The following is a 15,083-nucleotide window of genomic DNA, read 5'->3' on the forward strand; positions in this document are numbered from 1 at the left end:
CCTTAGGCCCCCTCCCTCTGGGGAACAGGCCTAAGCCAGCAGCCAACATCCTTAGTGCTGCTGTGGAGGCAGGAGAATCCTTAGCAACTGCTGCTGTGCTCACCAGCTGTGAGCCCAGCTCAGGGCTTCTGGGTGAGTGGTGCTCCCCCTGTGGGAGCGCACTGACCCTGTGCCCCAGCTCTTGGGACCCTCACCGCTGTCTGAGCCCAGCTGCAGGCCTCCCCACCCGACTGTGACCCCACTCGGGCCTCGTGGTCCCGTCTCCTCCCGCGTCAGTGTTGGGAGAGCCCGGGCTCAGGCTCGGGTGGTCTCCCGCCCCCCACCCTGGCCTCTGACCTTCCTTCGTCTCTTCTCCGGTGTCTCCAGATGCATTGCCCTCTGCCCGGGGTCTCCTTGGGGATCTTCCCTGCCCCCTGGTTATCCTTGTCCTCGGCCTTCGTCCTTCCATCCTTGCCCTCAGTCTTTGCTCTGTTCCATCCCTGTCCCCTCCGTCCCCCGCTGCCTGCCCTTCACAGTATTGGGGCTCCTCCTCGTCTCCCTCGCGGGGTTACAGGCTTCTTCAGCCCCGGGCTGCTTACCTGTCTGCCTAAGCCTCTCCTGCCCCGGCTCCTCTCAGAGGCCCTGCTTTTGCCCCTCTCTCCCCTTCCCTCCCAGGGCCTTGCCTCTGCCTCAGGGAGAAGCATTAGCTCACACACTACTGTGCTTCCCCCTTGACCTGCAGCTCAGATAGCAGGGGGGTGAGGGGCACCGAATATCGGAGATAAAGAGCAGGTGATGTCTTCGTGGGAGAATTTACTGGGGTGTTGCATCAGGGATGATGTGCAGTGTGTAGATCGTTCTTCTCATCTCAGCTGTAATACTTCTTTATGGGCCTGTTGACTTCCAGGAACCCTTGGGAAGAGACTGGCCGCCGAGTTGGGCGTGCGCCAGGCTGGCTGGAGGCCTCGTCCAGCTCTTTTCCCCTTCCAGGAAACAGGGCTGCGCGTCCTTCCACTCTGGACGTACTGAACACATGCACATCGTGATACCCCAGCCCATGGAGCCCATGGAGCCCTGACTCCCACCGCCCACAGTGTGGTTCTCAACCTTTTCCCCCTGTGCTGACTCCAGACAGTGTTTTTCCTGTTTGAGTTTTAAACAGATTGCCTCCCGCTAGCTCCGGGGCTGGCAGACATCTGTCCCTTTTGCTGGTGATGGCTGGAACCAGCTGCTGACTTTCCCTCGTGCATCTCTGATCCACGGACTGCGCCAGGGCCTCTGATTCCCGTCCCTCACTGAGCGGGTTCTTTTCAAGTTTCTCCCTGCATTTTCCTTGGGAGCTTAATTTCCTGTGGATCCAAGAGAGAAGTGGACACTGAAGTTCTGTTCCCTTTGCCCGGGCGTTACATCAAAGGTCAGGTCACTGTCTGCCCAGGCCGTCTGGGACGGCGTTAGTCAGACTGTGGCAAGAGCTTCAGTCGCTTCTAGTCACAGAGACGATTCTGTCTGGGGCCAGAGAGCCCCCCACCTTTGTGGTGTGTCTGGATATGTAACCTTCTCGCCAGGCAGAAAGTTCTTTTCAGATGTCTTCCACCTGAACGTCCTTTATTTGGAGTTGGTACCCCAGAGAGATCGTCAGGAAGTAACATACAGGCCCCTGTTTCTGCCCGATCTGGTCTTGGAAGATTCAGAAAGCGTGACCCACTCTCACGTTTAGAAACGAGGGCCTGTTGTTTCACGTGGCTCTGGGTTTCTAGGTCTTCTCTTTTGAGGATCGTGCTCTCTGTCTTTGAGCCAGAATTGGACACAGAATTGGCAACTTTCAGGGGCTTTGGTGGAGAGCCAGCTGAACTAGCTAGGCCAGACTTCACATTTTGGAATCCTCCTGTGCACTGAACTTTTCTGTGAAAGAAATAGGATCCAGGATGGCTGAGCCAGTCCCCTTTCTACTGACCCTTGAGCCCCCTCTTAGGCAGCAGTTGGGAGGATTTGGGCAGAATGGACCAAAAGGGGTCCCTTGTTCTATGAAAACCAGGATTGGAATGGGTCATTCTAATGAAGTTGAGGTTGTGGGTTTGGCAGTCATTTCGTCTAATCTCAGGCTCCCAAGGGTTTTGCCTGCCCCTGAGCAGTTTGCTACTCCTCTGTCCTTGCTCACCTGCACTCCCCACTGTGGGGGTAGGTGAGAGGCTCGGGAAGAGGTCAGCCCAGTCCTTGTGGAGCAGCTTGGGCAGCAGCAGCCCTGGCCGATAGCTTCCTGCCGTTTGCTCACGCTGTCGTTTTCTACGTGGGAAGTTACGATTGTCCGTCCCCGAGCTCCCATTTAGTGATTTTTGCAGAGCCAGGGGCAGCCTGCCTCTTTCTCAAAGGTGTGAGCAGAGGGGCCTCTGACAGTACCTCCAGATGGTGTAGCGCATCGCTTCTGGTTGAATGAACTAAGTATACCGAGCCACTCTTGTTTGGCTGCCTTTCTCCCTGCCTCTCCACCACCGCTTCTTCCTTCTCCGGGGTGTGCCTCAGCCCACTGAGGAAGAATTGTGCTTACTCAGCCCGCCACCTCCACCGGTGGTCCCTGAGACCCCTCCCCCAACCCGGTGAGAGGACAGCCAGGGTTGGATGCTGGCCTGGGAAGCTACCAGGCCCCTGCTTTGGGTAGAGGGCGGCTGTCCTGGCTGCCAGGCAAGCTGTCTTCAGGGCCTGCGGATGCTGGCGTGTCCTGGGACGGCAGCTCCTCTCTCGCAGGAGTGGACCTGGCTCTTCTAAAGGCTTCAGCTCCATCCTGTCCCGGAAGCTCCCCTGCCAGGGTGTTTCCTGGCATTGGGAGGCGAATTGTGGGCCCTCCTGGAAATGCCAGGAGCTGCCCTACAGCCCAGCAGTTCCATACGTAGCATCTCCGTGGACTTCGTCGGTCCTGCCAGGCTCTTGTTTGTGTCATGTCAGAAGTTCTGTGCGTGATACCCTTGTCTGTACTGTGTTGTCCGGATTGCCCAGTGGCTGCTGCTTGTTGATGGTTTGATGTCCTGAGCATGTTTCTGTGCCTTTGGATCTAGGGGAGGAGTTACTTGAAGCAGCTGAGTTACACGGTGTCAGAGGGGAGCTGGGCACTTGCTGGCAGGGAGGAAATGTCCCATTGCATCAAATTTCAGACATGTGGGTCTTCTCGCTTGGGAGATAGTTCCTGGCCTTCATAGCTCAGAGGCTGGTGATTGGGGTGTGACCCCGGTCCTGTCTCCATGGGGCTTTGGTCAGGGAATCAAGCATGACTCAGGGCATCTCCGTTTATGAGTTGTTAACCATCGGAAGTGTTGGGCTCTAGTACCTCCTTCATCTTGCCAGCTCCTTCTGCCCCACCCCGTACAGTCAGCAGAGCCAGTGTCTTCTTACTTGGAAATGAGCAGACTACTTCCAGGATTGGGAAATGCTTGCTACGTAGGCTCAGAATAACAACATCTCAGGGGGCGTGTATGAGGGACAGAGGAGGAGCCCCCTTGCCTTAGGAGCATTCTTTGAGCCCAAGTGTCTATTTTTTTTAAAAAAATATGTTATTATAGATTTTAGAGAGAGGGGAAGGGAGAAAGAGAAATAGAAACATTGATGAGAAAGAAATACCGGTCGGCTGCCTCCTGCATGCCCCTATTGGGGATCAAGCCCACAGCCTGGGCATGTGTCCGTCCTAGTGTTTTATTATAACACAGGAGGCCCGATGCACAAAAAACCCGCAAGAGTAGGCCTTCTTTCCCCCGGCTGCGGCACCGGCTTCCCTCCCAGCCCTGGCTTCATCCTGAAGGTCATCCAGAAGGACATCTGGTCTAATTAGCATATTACGCTTTTATTATTATAGATATTAGAGGTGCTTTTCTGACTCTGGCACCTCTCAGCTAAAGGTGTTGGGTTTCTTTCTATCCTGCAGTGTTGTGTGGTGTTTTGGGCATGTACGTGGTACTCACGCAGTGGCTTCTGCTCACCGACAGATGAGGACAGATGCGCCAAAGAGGTAATCACGTTTTCCTTATCCAGGGGCCTCTAACAGCTGGCACACACATTCAGATACAGGGTCCTGGCCTAGAAGATGAAAAATTTCACTAGGACTGAGTCCCAGATCCCAGGTGCCTGTCATAGCGCCTGGTACTCATCACTTGCACGTAGCAGACGCTTATTAAACAATTATTGAATGACCATGACTTAACATAGTTTTTTGGGTAGCATTGAGATTTTCACCTTTACAACCACTAAACATAAACTCCACAAGGACAGGGACTTATTTTGTTTCCTATTGTGTCTAGGACAGTGTCTGGCATAGAAGATGCTAAATAAATATTTGTTGAGTGAATAAATGCACACACTTTCTCTCTGCCCATATAGGTGCCAGGCCACAAAGATGGTGTTCATCATTCTCTTTCATTTGTGCATTAAACATTTTGGAGTGCTACTACGTGCCAGGCACAGTACCGGCATTGGGAAAGGATGATAGTGAAAAAACAGAATCAATCCCTGTCTCATGGGTCGGTATTTGCTGGCATATGTGAGAGCTGGGCATAATACACAGAATTGTTCCTTCCATCTCTGCTGGGGTGGTGGGTCCTTACCAGAGTCTGAACAATGCTCTGGGCTTCCCATTGCTGTTTGCCTGTTCTCTGGACGTCTGGCAGGTTTTATAAATTCTCCGAGGGGAGCTCCAGGGAATTCGATGTTCATTGTCCCAGCTCTTTGGGAAGCTGGGCTGTGATGGGGTCCCTGCTGGGGGCCAGGGGTAACATGGGGCTCCTGTCTGATTTGTTTTAATCTCCAGGTTTTAATGGTTCCAGTAGCTGTTTATGAGCTTCGCTTCCCTTTCCCCGCCTTTAACACCCAGCGGGTTTTCCTGTTGCCAAACAGGGTGCTGAGCCCATGTGTCTGTCTTTCTGTGGGGGTCAGGTTGTTTGTGGATCTTGCAGGAAGGCCCTCAGGCAGGGGCCACTCCTGTTCTCAAACCCACACCAAGTCCTTTCCTCTGAAGGAAATGGGAAGGAGGAAGGAGGGGCTTGGGGAGGCCTCTGAGACTCCCTGGGAAGGGTTGGAGTAGGAGTTCCCCTGAGCAGGAAGAGCTACTGAGTTGAGTTGATTTGCTTTATCATTTGTTTCAGCAGCAGCTAGCCATAGTGGCAGTAGCATACTTGTCCACGGGTCAATTGTCTAGGTCATCCCTGAGCTGTGTGCTCCCAGTCTCAGCTAAAATTTTTCTTTTTCAGTCTCCCCTGGCAAAGGTAAGCTTATAGCTTTGTCAGATTTTTTTCAGTGTTAATCTACAAAACTGGTGTTGTCATCTTAGTCTTTCCTCTCTGAGGCACTTTCGTGGGCCAGGAGCTGTGACAGATGTTTCACACATGGTCTCACGCCCCAGGTGTGTGGAACCTGTTGGGGAGAGAAGATGTATGCACACAAAGATGTTTAAGACATTAGGGAGCTGGTGGGCTCTGAGAACATGCCGCTCATGGGTACTCACTGAGAGGAGCAAGTCACCCTGAGGACTGGCTTTGTCCCTGAAGAAGCTGAGTTCAGATTGCGCTTTGAAAGAAAGTTGGTTTATTTTGTAGTCAGCTTTAGAATATTGTTAAACAGTGATTCTCAAGCTTTTTGGCCTTGAAACCCTTTTACATTCTTAAGATTTATTAAGGGCCCCAAGAACTTTTGTTTATTACCAAGCTAAAAATGAAAACTTAGGAATTTCTAAGAATTACTAATGTATTAAGTCATTTACTATAATAATAATAATACCCATTACATTTATCACAGATGAAAATTTTAATGAAAAATACTGTTTTTTAAAACAAAAAAGTTGTGAGGAGTGACACAGTTTTCCATTTTTGCTAATCTCTTAACGCCTAATCTAATTGAAGGCAGCTGTGTTTTTATAACTGCTTCTGTGTCCAGTCTCTTAAAATATGTCTTATTTGAAGGATATGAAAAAAAATCTGGTTTTTTTTTTATATAGATACATAGTTGAGAATGAGAGGGTTATTTTAATATATTTTGCAGTAATTGTGGCTATTCTTTGATGCGATAACAAAACTTGACAAGAGGTAGGATAATCTTAAAGGTTAGTCGTAATGTGGAGCCTAAAACCTTATTGACAAACTTTTTTAAAAAATATATTTTTATTGATTTCCGAGAGAAAGGGAGAGGGAGAGAGAGAGAGATAGAAACATCAATGATGAGAGAGAATCATCGATCGGCTGCCTCCTACATGTCCCCTACTGGGGATGGAGCCCACAACCTGGGCATGTGCCCCGACTGGGAATCGAACCGTGACCTCTTGGTGCATAGGTCGATGCTCAACCACTGAGCCACACCAGCCGGTCATCAACAAACTTTTTATGCTTTGTGACATTAAGCCTGCGGACTGAAGGGTCCCTGGCTCAATTCCAGTCAAGGGTACATGCCTGGGTTGCGGTCTTAATTCCCAGTAGGGGGCGTGAAGGAGGCAGCCGATAAATTATTCACTCCCATCATTGATGTTTCTATCTCTCTTCCTCTCTGAAATCAATAATCTATATGTATATTTTTAAGTCTTCAAGTATTGAGAAACTGTCAACCTCAAAGTGTTGGATGCAGGTTTTCTATAATTTGAATTTCTCATGAAAACTTGATTTTTATCATTGGTAATATACTGTCAGGTTTTTTTCTTGAAGTGACTGTGCCATTTCATTTATTTTCAAGAAAAACTTGGTTGAATACCCAAGTCTAATTTATTATATATATTTTTAATTTTTCTTTTTGTTAATCCTCACCTGAGAATATTTTTTTCATTGATTTTGAGAGAGAGAGAGTGGAAGGGGGTGGGGAGAGACAGAGAGAGAGAACCATTGATGTGAGAGAGACACTTGGACTGGTTGCCTCCCACATACACCCCGACCAGTGCCGGGGATCAAGCCGCAGCTGAGGTACATGCCCTTGACCGGAATCAAACCTGTGACCCATGGGCGGAAGCTCTAACCACTGAGCAAGCTGGCCAGGGCTAAGTAATTATAATTTGTTCATCTTTCAAGTGAAAATTGTGTTTCATGAGAAAAGTGGCTGGTTTAGCTTGCAGCTCAAACAGTCACACAACTGCTTTTTCATATAATTCCTATTTTGTTACACAGAATATTTGAAAGATGTGCACTTAAGGTTCAAGATTTAATAAGTTAGTTTTTAGTGGTTCATCTAGGACAGTGGTTGGCAAACTGCAGCTCAAGAAACCGGCTCGCGAGCCACATATGGCTCTTTGGCCCCTCAAGTGTGGCTCTTCCACAAAATACCAGCTCTTCCACAAAATACCGACTTTTGCGCATGGGCCACAAAGTTTCAATTGCACTGTATGTGTGCACCTGCACGTGGTAATTTGTGGAAGAGCCACACTCAAGGGGCCAAAGAGCCGCATGTGGCTCGTGAGCTGCGGTTTGCCGACCACGGATCTAGGACATTCCTAAGTGAAATGGGCGCTTTATTATCTTTTTAAAAATTATGTTCTTATTGTTTTTAGAGAGACAGGAAGGGAAAGGGAGAGAGAAATATTGATGATTGAAAAAGACATCAGTTGGCTGCCTACTGCATGCCCCCTACTGGGGTATCGAGCCCTGACTGGGAATCGAAGTGGAGACTTCTTGGTGCAGGAGATGACACTTAACCAACTGAGCCAGGACGGTACTCTATTATCTTTAACGATTCTGTATGTTGAGTCGGCTCAGCTGGGTGGTCTTCACTTGGGGGCTCTCTTTTGCTGTAGTCGAATGGAGGCTGGGCAGGAGTCATCTAAAGGCTCCGCTGGGCTGGACTTCCCCACTTGCTCACTCACATGCCTGGCGCTTGAGGCTGGCTGTTCACTAGAGTGCCTCCATGTGGGCTCTCCGTGTTCCTTGGGCTTCTCACAGCATGACAGCTGGATTCTGAGCAGAAACATCCCGAGATTGAGATCCAGGCATAAATGGTAAGGTCTCTTATGACCTCGCTTTAGAAGTCACACAATGTCACTTACTCTGTACTTTCTTAATCATAGGACCAGGTCAGATTCAAGGAGGGGACTACACGATGGTTTGAATGACAAGAGGCATGGTGTACTGGGAGTGAGAAAGGCCTTCTTAGAGACCAGCATCGTTTGTGTGAGATAACCTAGCCGGTATCTGAATGCTTTTAGGAGAAAGTGCTTCTTCTCATGATTTCCATTCCTGGAAACCACTGTTGGGAAATTTCTAGTAGGTTGATAGAAGCTGTTGAATGCCAGGTGAAGGAGTTTGCACTTTATGTTCTTTGGGCAGTGGGTAGCCATTGGTGTTTTTGTTGTTGTTGTTTTTAATATATTTTATTGATTTTTTACAGAGAGGAAGGGAGAGAGAGAGTTAGAAACATCGATGAGAGAGAAACATTGATCAGCTGCCTCCTGCACACCACCTACTGGAGATGTGCCCGCAACCAAGGTACATGCCCTTGACCGGATTCTAACCTGGGACCCTTCAGTCTGCAGGCCAATGCTCTATCCACTGCGCCAAACAGGATAGGGCTGTTTTGTTTTGTTTTAATCCTCACCTGAGGGTATGTTTATTGATGAGAGAGAGAGAGAGAAAGAGAGAGAGAGAGAGAGAGAGAGAGAGAGAGAGAGAGAGAGAGGGAAACATCATGGAAACATCAATCTGAGAGAGGAACATCAATGGGTCGCTTCCCATACATGCCGCATTCAGGATTAAACTTGCAACCTAGGTATGTGCCCTGATCAGGAATCAAACCCGCAATGTATGGGATGACGCTCCAGCCAACTGAGCCACCTGGCTGGGCAGCTGTTGGTGGTTTTGAAGCAAGGAGTGATTGTGTGAATGTTGCAAAAAGGCGGATTGAATGGGGAAAAAATGGAGGTAAATAGATTAGGTAGGAGACTACTGCAGTAATTTAAATGTTAGGGAATTCTTTCTCGTGTTAAATTTGAGTTTCTCTGGTTGCTGTTAAAATTACTGATTTTGATCTATCTGCCACATAGATTAAGTACCCAGAGCGCGGTGGAGTAGCACCCCCTCCCCACCCCACTCCACCCCTATTATTTAGGAATGTTGATACACTGGAAAGATTTAAGGGTTCACAAAAGTTGAGGCACCTGTCCCTGGCCAGTGTGGCTTAGTTGTTTGAAAGTTGTCTTGTGCGCCTGAAGGTGACGGGTTTGATTCCTGGTCAGGTCACATACCCAGGTTGTGGGTTCAGGGTACATATGGGATTGATGTTTTTCTCTCACATCGATGTCTGTCTGTCTCTGTCTCTCTCTCTCTCTGTAAAATCAATAAAAACAGCCCGCCTGGAGGTCACAGTTTGATTCCTGGTCAGGGCATGTGCCCGGGTTGTGAGCTCCATCCCCAGTGTGGGGCATGCAGGGGTCAGCTGATCAATGATTCACTCTCATCACTGATGTTTCTGTCTCTCTCTCCCTCTCCCTTCTCTGAAATCAATAAAAGTATTTTAAAAATAAATAAATACAATAAAAACATATTCTTGGGTGAGGATTAAAAAAATTTAGGTTTTATTGTCAAGGTACATTAAAAAGTTTATCATTATTTATTTATTTTTAAATATGTTTTTATGGATTTCAGAGAGAGGAAGGGAGAGGGAGGGAGAGCTAGAAACATCAATGATGAGAGAGAATCATTGACCGGCTGCCTCCTGCACACCCCCTACTGGGGATCAAGCCTGCAACCTGGGCTTGTGCGGTGACTGGGAATTGAACTGTGACTCCCTGATTCATGGGTTGATGCTCAACCATTGAGCCACACTAGCCAGGCATCATGATTTATTTTGAAAAAAGCAGGAAATGCCAAACTTCATGTAACACTACTAACAGTGCTTCAATTACACTTCAGTTTCAGTATCATAGACCAATAGGAAGTGAGAAGAAAGGGGGACAAATTAGAAAGTGGTAGAGAGAAAGACAAAGGGGGGGAGTCAAGAGGGGAAAACGAAAATGAATTTGGAGGACAAGCTTGGAGGAACTGCTGGAGACAGAGAGGAGGCTCCGTGTGGACTATGTTAGCAGAGCCGGCTCCTTCTGTGTCCCCTGTGGCCCTGGCCTCTGGGTGTGGGCGCCTCCTGTCCTTGGCCTGTCTCTAGCTCTTTCTGTCTGTGAAGAGGCCACGGGAAGGGCTGGTGTGGATTTGGCGTCGGGCAGACCTGGGTGACTCTTGGCTCCCATGTGTGGAATTATGGCTTCATGAGGAAAATGCACCTCGGTAAGTGCTGGTTCGCCCCTGCCTGCCGAGCTCAGTTCTGAGGTGGACTCGGAGAAACGCTTTTCCCAACCAGTTTCTCCCCAGTGTGCCGGCTGTGGCACCAGGAGCCCAGCCTCTGACGGGGAGTCTTCACCTTCCGGTAAACAGTGTTGGCGTCGGGCAGTGCAGTGCGGCGCCCTCCTTTTCCTTTCCAGCCCTGCGTCCAGAGCCTAACTTCTACCCGCTGTGCTGTCGTCACAGGGCTCCCCCGAGACCATTCCCACGTTCTCCACAGCCAGCAGCGGCCCAGCTCTGGCGGGGTCTCTCATGCGGAGGCACTGAGGGGAGAGGTCCTGGTGGCGTGGGAACACCACCTGGGCTTAAGTTCATTTCTGCATTATTAATTTAAAATAGATTTTCATTGCTTTTGTTTGTAATCTGCTCTGACCCCTTGATCCTTATCTTATTACTGCTTTGGCACTTTCCTCATCTAGGAGTTGTGACATCAGAGGCAGAGTCATTGGCTTGGACGGTAATAAAGGCCAAGTTCACTCTCTCAACAGCGGCACTCGCCAAGCAGCCTGAATACACAGTGTGGGGCCCACTCTCCTCACAGACAGACCACCCCTGAATTTGCCAGAACCCAGAGCTCCACTCATCACTCCCTTTTCCAAACAAGCAAGCATGGCTGCTTTTCCTCAGTTTCCCGTAATTGCCTAAAACATTTCCTTGTTCATAACTCCACTTTCATTGCCTCCAGTTCCATTTCCTCTGTCTCAGGCTTTCTCAGCCCCAGCACTATAGACATTTTGGGCTGGTAATTCTTTCTTGTGCGGGCTTTCTGTGTATTATAGGATGTTTAGCATCACCCCTGGCTTCTACCCACTAGATGCCAATACCCCCCTTCCACCCTCACCCCCAGTGGTGTTAGCATCACCGCTGGCTTCTACCCACTAGATGCCAGTACCCCCTCTACCCCCATCCCCAGGGGTGAAAACCAAGACTGTTTCTAGACATTGCCACATGTCCCCTAGGAGGCAAAAGCACCTCTGGCTGAGAAACACTGCTCTGTTATTTCCCCACTAAATACTTCTGGCCAGCTGGGTCCACTGGTGAACATATCAATAAAACCAATAAGATAAGCATATAGTTCTTATATTGGAAATTTACTCTAGTCAGAGCCACTTCACTGAGGGTTTTGAGTTGGAATGAAATTGTTTGCAATGAGCAGCATGTTCCAACTTAGTAAGAGACCATACGATGGTTACACCACAGAGGCCTAGTGTCCTGGAGTGGTAGTGTTTCTCCAGGTCTTTTTGTCTTTTTTTAATATATTTTTACTGATTTCAGAGAGAAGGAGATAGAAAGATAGAAACATCAATGATGATAGAGAATCATTGATTGGCTGCCTCCTGCACACCCCCTACTGGGGATAGAGCCCGAAACCCAGGCATGTGCCCTGATCGGCATGATGCTCAACCACTGAGCCACGCCAGAGGGCCCCAGGTCTTTTCATGTCTGGGCAGAAGTCCCTTTCCTGTAGCTCCCAGTGTCCCATGTAGAGCAGAGTGGGTAAGGTGGCATATGAACGGTCATGAACCTGCCAGTTCCTGGTGTCAGACATCACCAGCTGATCTGGACTCTATCTATCACAGCCATCTTCCCCCAAACCCAGGCGGGATCTTAGCGACCTCCACCCAGGCAGTTATCATGAGAGAGCTTACCTGCCAGCCTGGATCTCAAGCTTGTTTGTCTTACCCACATGATTTTGTGTTTTAGGGGTTGTTTTTTTGTGCTTTCCCTCCTATAAAAGCCTTCCTGATGGTTTCCCCTTGACCCTCAGCATGTGCATCCTGAGATGCACTCCTGAGTGGTCCTTTGGGGGCTTCAGGTCAAAGAAGAGAAAACCACCCTCTCTCCTGAGGAGTCCTCCGAGGGCCAAATGCTCAGTTTCATGAAATGAATTCCTTACCCCTTAGGATTACACCCCCTGTTGTCACTGTAACAAATGACCACAGACTTGTGGCTTAAAACATTTATTCTCCTACAGTTCTGGAGGTCAGAAGTCCAAAATCCGTTTCACTGGGCCAAAGCCAAGGTAATTGGCAGCACAGCAGCACCAATAGCCAAAGAAAGACCCTGGCCTGAGGTGCTCCACGACGCCTCATCTCGCTTTTGTCATGTGGACCTGAGGTCTGAACTGTGTTTCTTCCAGACTCTTGGAGTCTCTTTCATGGTGGTAGACTGGGTAACGGCCCCCAAAGATATCCAGGCTGCAACCCTGGGACTGTAGATGCTACCTTCTGTGGCAAAATGGACTTGGCAGATACTATTAAGTTAAGGATCTTGAGATGGAGAGATGACCCTGGATTATTTGAATGGGCCCTAAGTGCAGTCACAAGTATCTTTTTAAGAGGAAAGCAAAGGAAGCATTGATGCAGAAGAAGGCAGTGTGACTACTACTGCGAGATGGTACCCCGCTGGCCCTGAAGATGGAGGAAGTGGCTGAGGAATGCAAGGAATGCAGCTCTAGAAGCTGGAAAAGGCCGGGAAGAAGGCTCCCCTAGAACCTCCGGAGGACATGTAGCCCTGCCAACCTTGATTTTGACCCAGTGGGACTGATTTTGGACTTCTGACCTCCAGAACTGTAGGAGAATAAATTCGTGTTTTAAACCACAGTCTGTGGTAATTAGTTTCAGTGGCAACAGGAAACTACCACAGGGTCATCCAGCTCCAGGGACTTGGCTAACCCTTGTTCTTATGTATAACAATCTTAGGAGCATCCCTTTCACGGCAGTTTGAGATCAAAGTCCAGCCTCTTTCCAGAAATATTAGACAATGTGCTCTCAGGGGAGCCTTAGTGACTACTTGGGAGCAGAAGAGAAGGCCTCAGAGAGTAGCTAATCATTGCTTTTGGAACTCACCCCACATGTTCAGTTCAGTCAGTAATAAAGGGCTTCTTTCAGACTGGAGGATGCAGGATCGGTTTAAATCTGACTCTCATTTCACCGTCTCTTCTTTTCTTTCTTCCATTCATTCAGCAGATATATGGGATACCTTCTATGTGGTAGGCACTGTTCTAGGCACTGGGGATGAGGGAGTGAACAAAGATAAAAATATTTCCTGCTCTGCCCTAACCAGTTTGGCTCAGTGGATAGAGCATCAGCCTGCGGACTGGACTGAAGGGTCCCAGGTTTGATTCCGGTCAAGGGCATGTACCTTGGTTGTGGGCACATCCCCAGTGGCGGGTGTGCAAGAAGCAGCTGATCGATGTTTCTCTCTCATTGATGTTTCTAACTCTCTATCCCTCTCCCTTCCTCTCTGTAAAAAATCAATAAAATATATTTTAAAAAAAATTTCCTGCTCTGATGGTGGTTGTGATGGGGGCAGGGGAGAGAGCTAGCATTAAGTAAATAGCATGTCAGGTGATAAATGCTGTTATCGAAAAATAAAGCAGGAAATTGGTAGTGGAAGCTTTATTTTTTAAATTATTTTGTTGTTACTCTTCATGTGAGGATATTTTTTTCATTGATTTTTAGAGAGAGTGAGAGGGAGAGAGAAGTAGTGGGTGGGGGGAGAAACATGGATGTGAGACACACTGATTGGTTGCCTCCTGCATGCACCCCAACTGGGGCTGGGGATTGAACCTGTAACCCAGGTACATGCGCTTAACTGGGAATCAAACCCTTTGGTGTGGGGGCCAGTGCTCTAACCATGGAGCATACCAGCCAGGATGGTAGTGGCAGCTTTAAATAGAGGGCTGGCGACAGTCTCACAGAGAAGGTAATATTTGAGTTGAAAGAGGAGACGGCCATGTGTGGGAATAATCTTACAGACAGAGGGAAAGCAAGTACAAAGGCCCTGAGAAGGAACATGGCTGGTGTGTTTGAGGAATAGCCAGGGGGCCAGTGTTGCTCACATGGTGAGAGGGAGGAAGAGATGAGGCCAGAGATGTGATTGGGGCCACTCTATAGTGCCAGGGCCAGGGCCCCTGAAATACTATAAAATCTCTTATTTCACATGGCCCTTCGTCTCATCCTTCCTTCCTCCCTCCCTTCTCACACCACCTCTTGGCCTTTATGCCTGTGTTCCTCAGTTCCTTTCTGTAGAATATTTGTCACATCATACTTAGGGAATGTTAGCAGGTAAACATAACCAACTTAAAATATTAGAAGCGGGGGAGCAACCGTCTCTTTGTGACTAATAAAGGCAGTGGTGGTCTGGTGCTGCGCCCTCGAAATGCGGGCTGACGCTCTCACAGGCACTTCTGCGGTAGTTTCACTGTCACTGTCCTTCTCAGCCCCAAGCCTGTCGCTTCTCTCCACGTCACCCCCCTGTCTACTCAGAAGGGAGAATCTGAAATGCCTTCTTAACAGCCCTTGTCCTCCCGGCCTTGTCCCCGGAGCAGCACCGCAGCCTGCCCTCTCCCCCGCTACTCAGCTCAGGTGCCCGGGGCTGCCAGAGAGAGAGACGGAGCACGTGAGCTGGTGCCGCGGCACAGCCATGGTCATCAGCTGGGTCCTCAGCACCCGCCCCGCCATGTTCCTGAGCCGCTCCTCGTTCTGAACCTCAGGACAGTGTTGTGTGGGTTTCTAAGAATCAGATCCGAAAAGGTCAAGGAAGCCCAGCGTGAAGTCATTCCCTGCACAGTGTCCTCGTGACCGTTCTGCTCTGGCGGCTTTCCACAGCGACAGCCTATCGGTCGGCTGTGCTGAGCTGTGTTGTCCTCTGGGGGCCAGGTACAGGTGGTCTACAGACTAAATCCTCTGTGCCTGTGTCCCCAATTTTATCGCTACAGACTAAGCCCTCCATGCCTGTATCCCTGATTTCATAGTCCTAGGCTGCTCCTCCCAGAACCCACTTTTTAAAATATATGTCTTTATTGATTTTAGAGAGGAAGGGAGA

The 15,083-nt window shown here is 49.0% G+C and overlaps 1 protein-coding gene across 1 annotated transcript in view; it reads left to right on the forward strand.

Annotated features, from left to right (window-relative positions):
- Positions 1-3,891: 3,891 nt before the first annotated feature.
- PPARD (peroxisome proliferator activated receptor delta) overlaps positions 3,892-15,083 on the forward strand; it is a 71,375-nt gene continuing 60,183 nt past the window's right edge. Inside the window, exon 1 of the mRNA XM_006759021.2 lies at positions 3,892-3,973. The gene's annotated coding sequence lies outside the window, so the exon portion shown is untranslated. The remainder of the gene's footprint in view (positions 3,974-15,083) is intronic.

This window comes from Myotis davidii, unplaced genomic scaffold (assembly GCF_000327345.1).
Source record: "Myotis davidii unplaced genomic scaffold, ASM32734v1 scaffold1036, whole genome shotgun sequence".
Taxonomy (NCBI): domain Eukaryota; kingdom Metazoa; phylum Chordata; class Mammalia; order Chiroptera; family Vespertilionidae; genus Myotis; species Myotis davidii.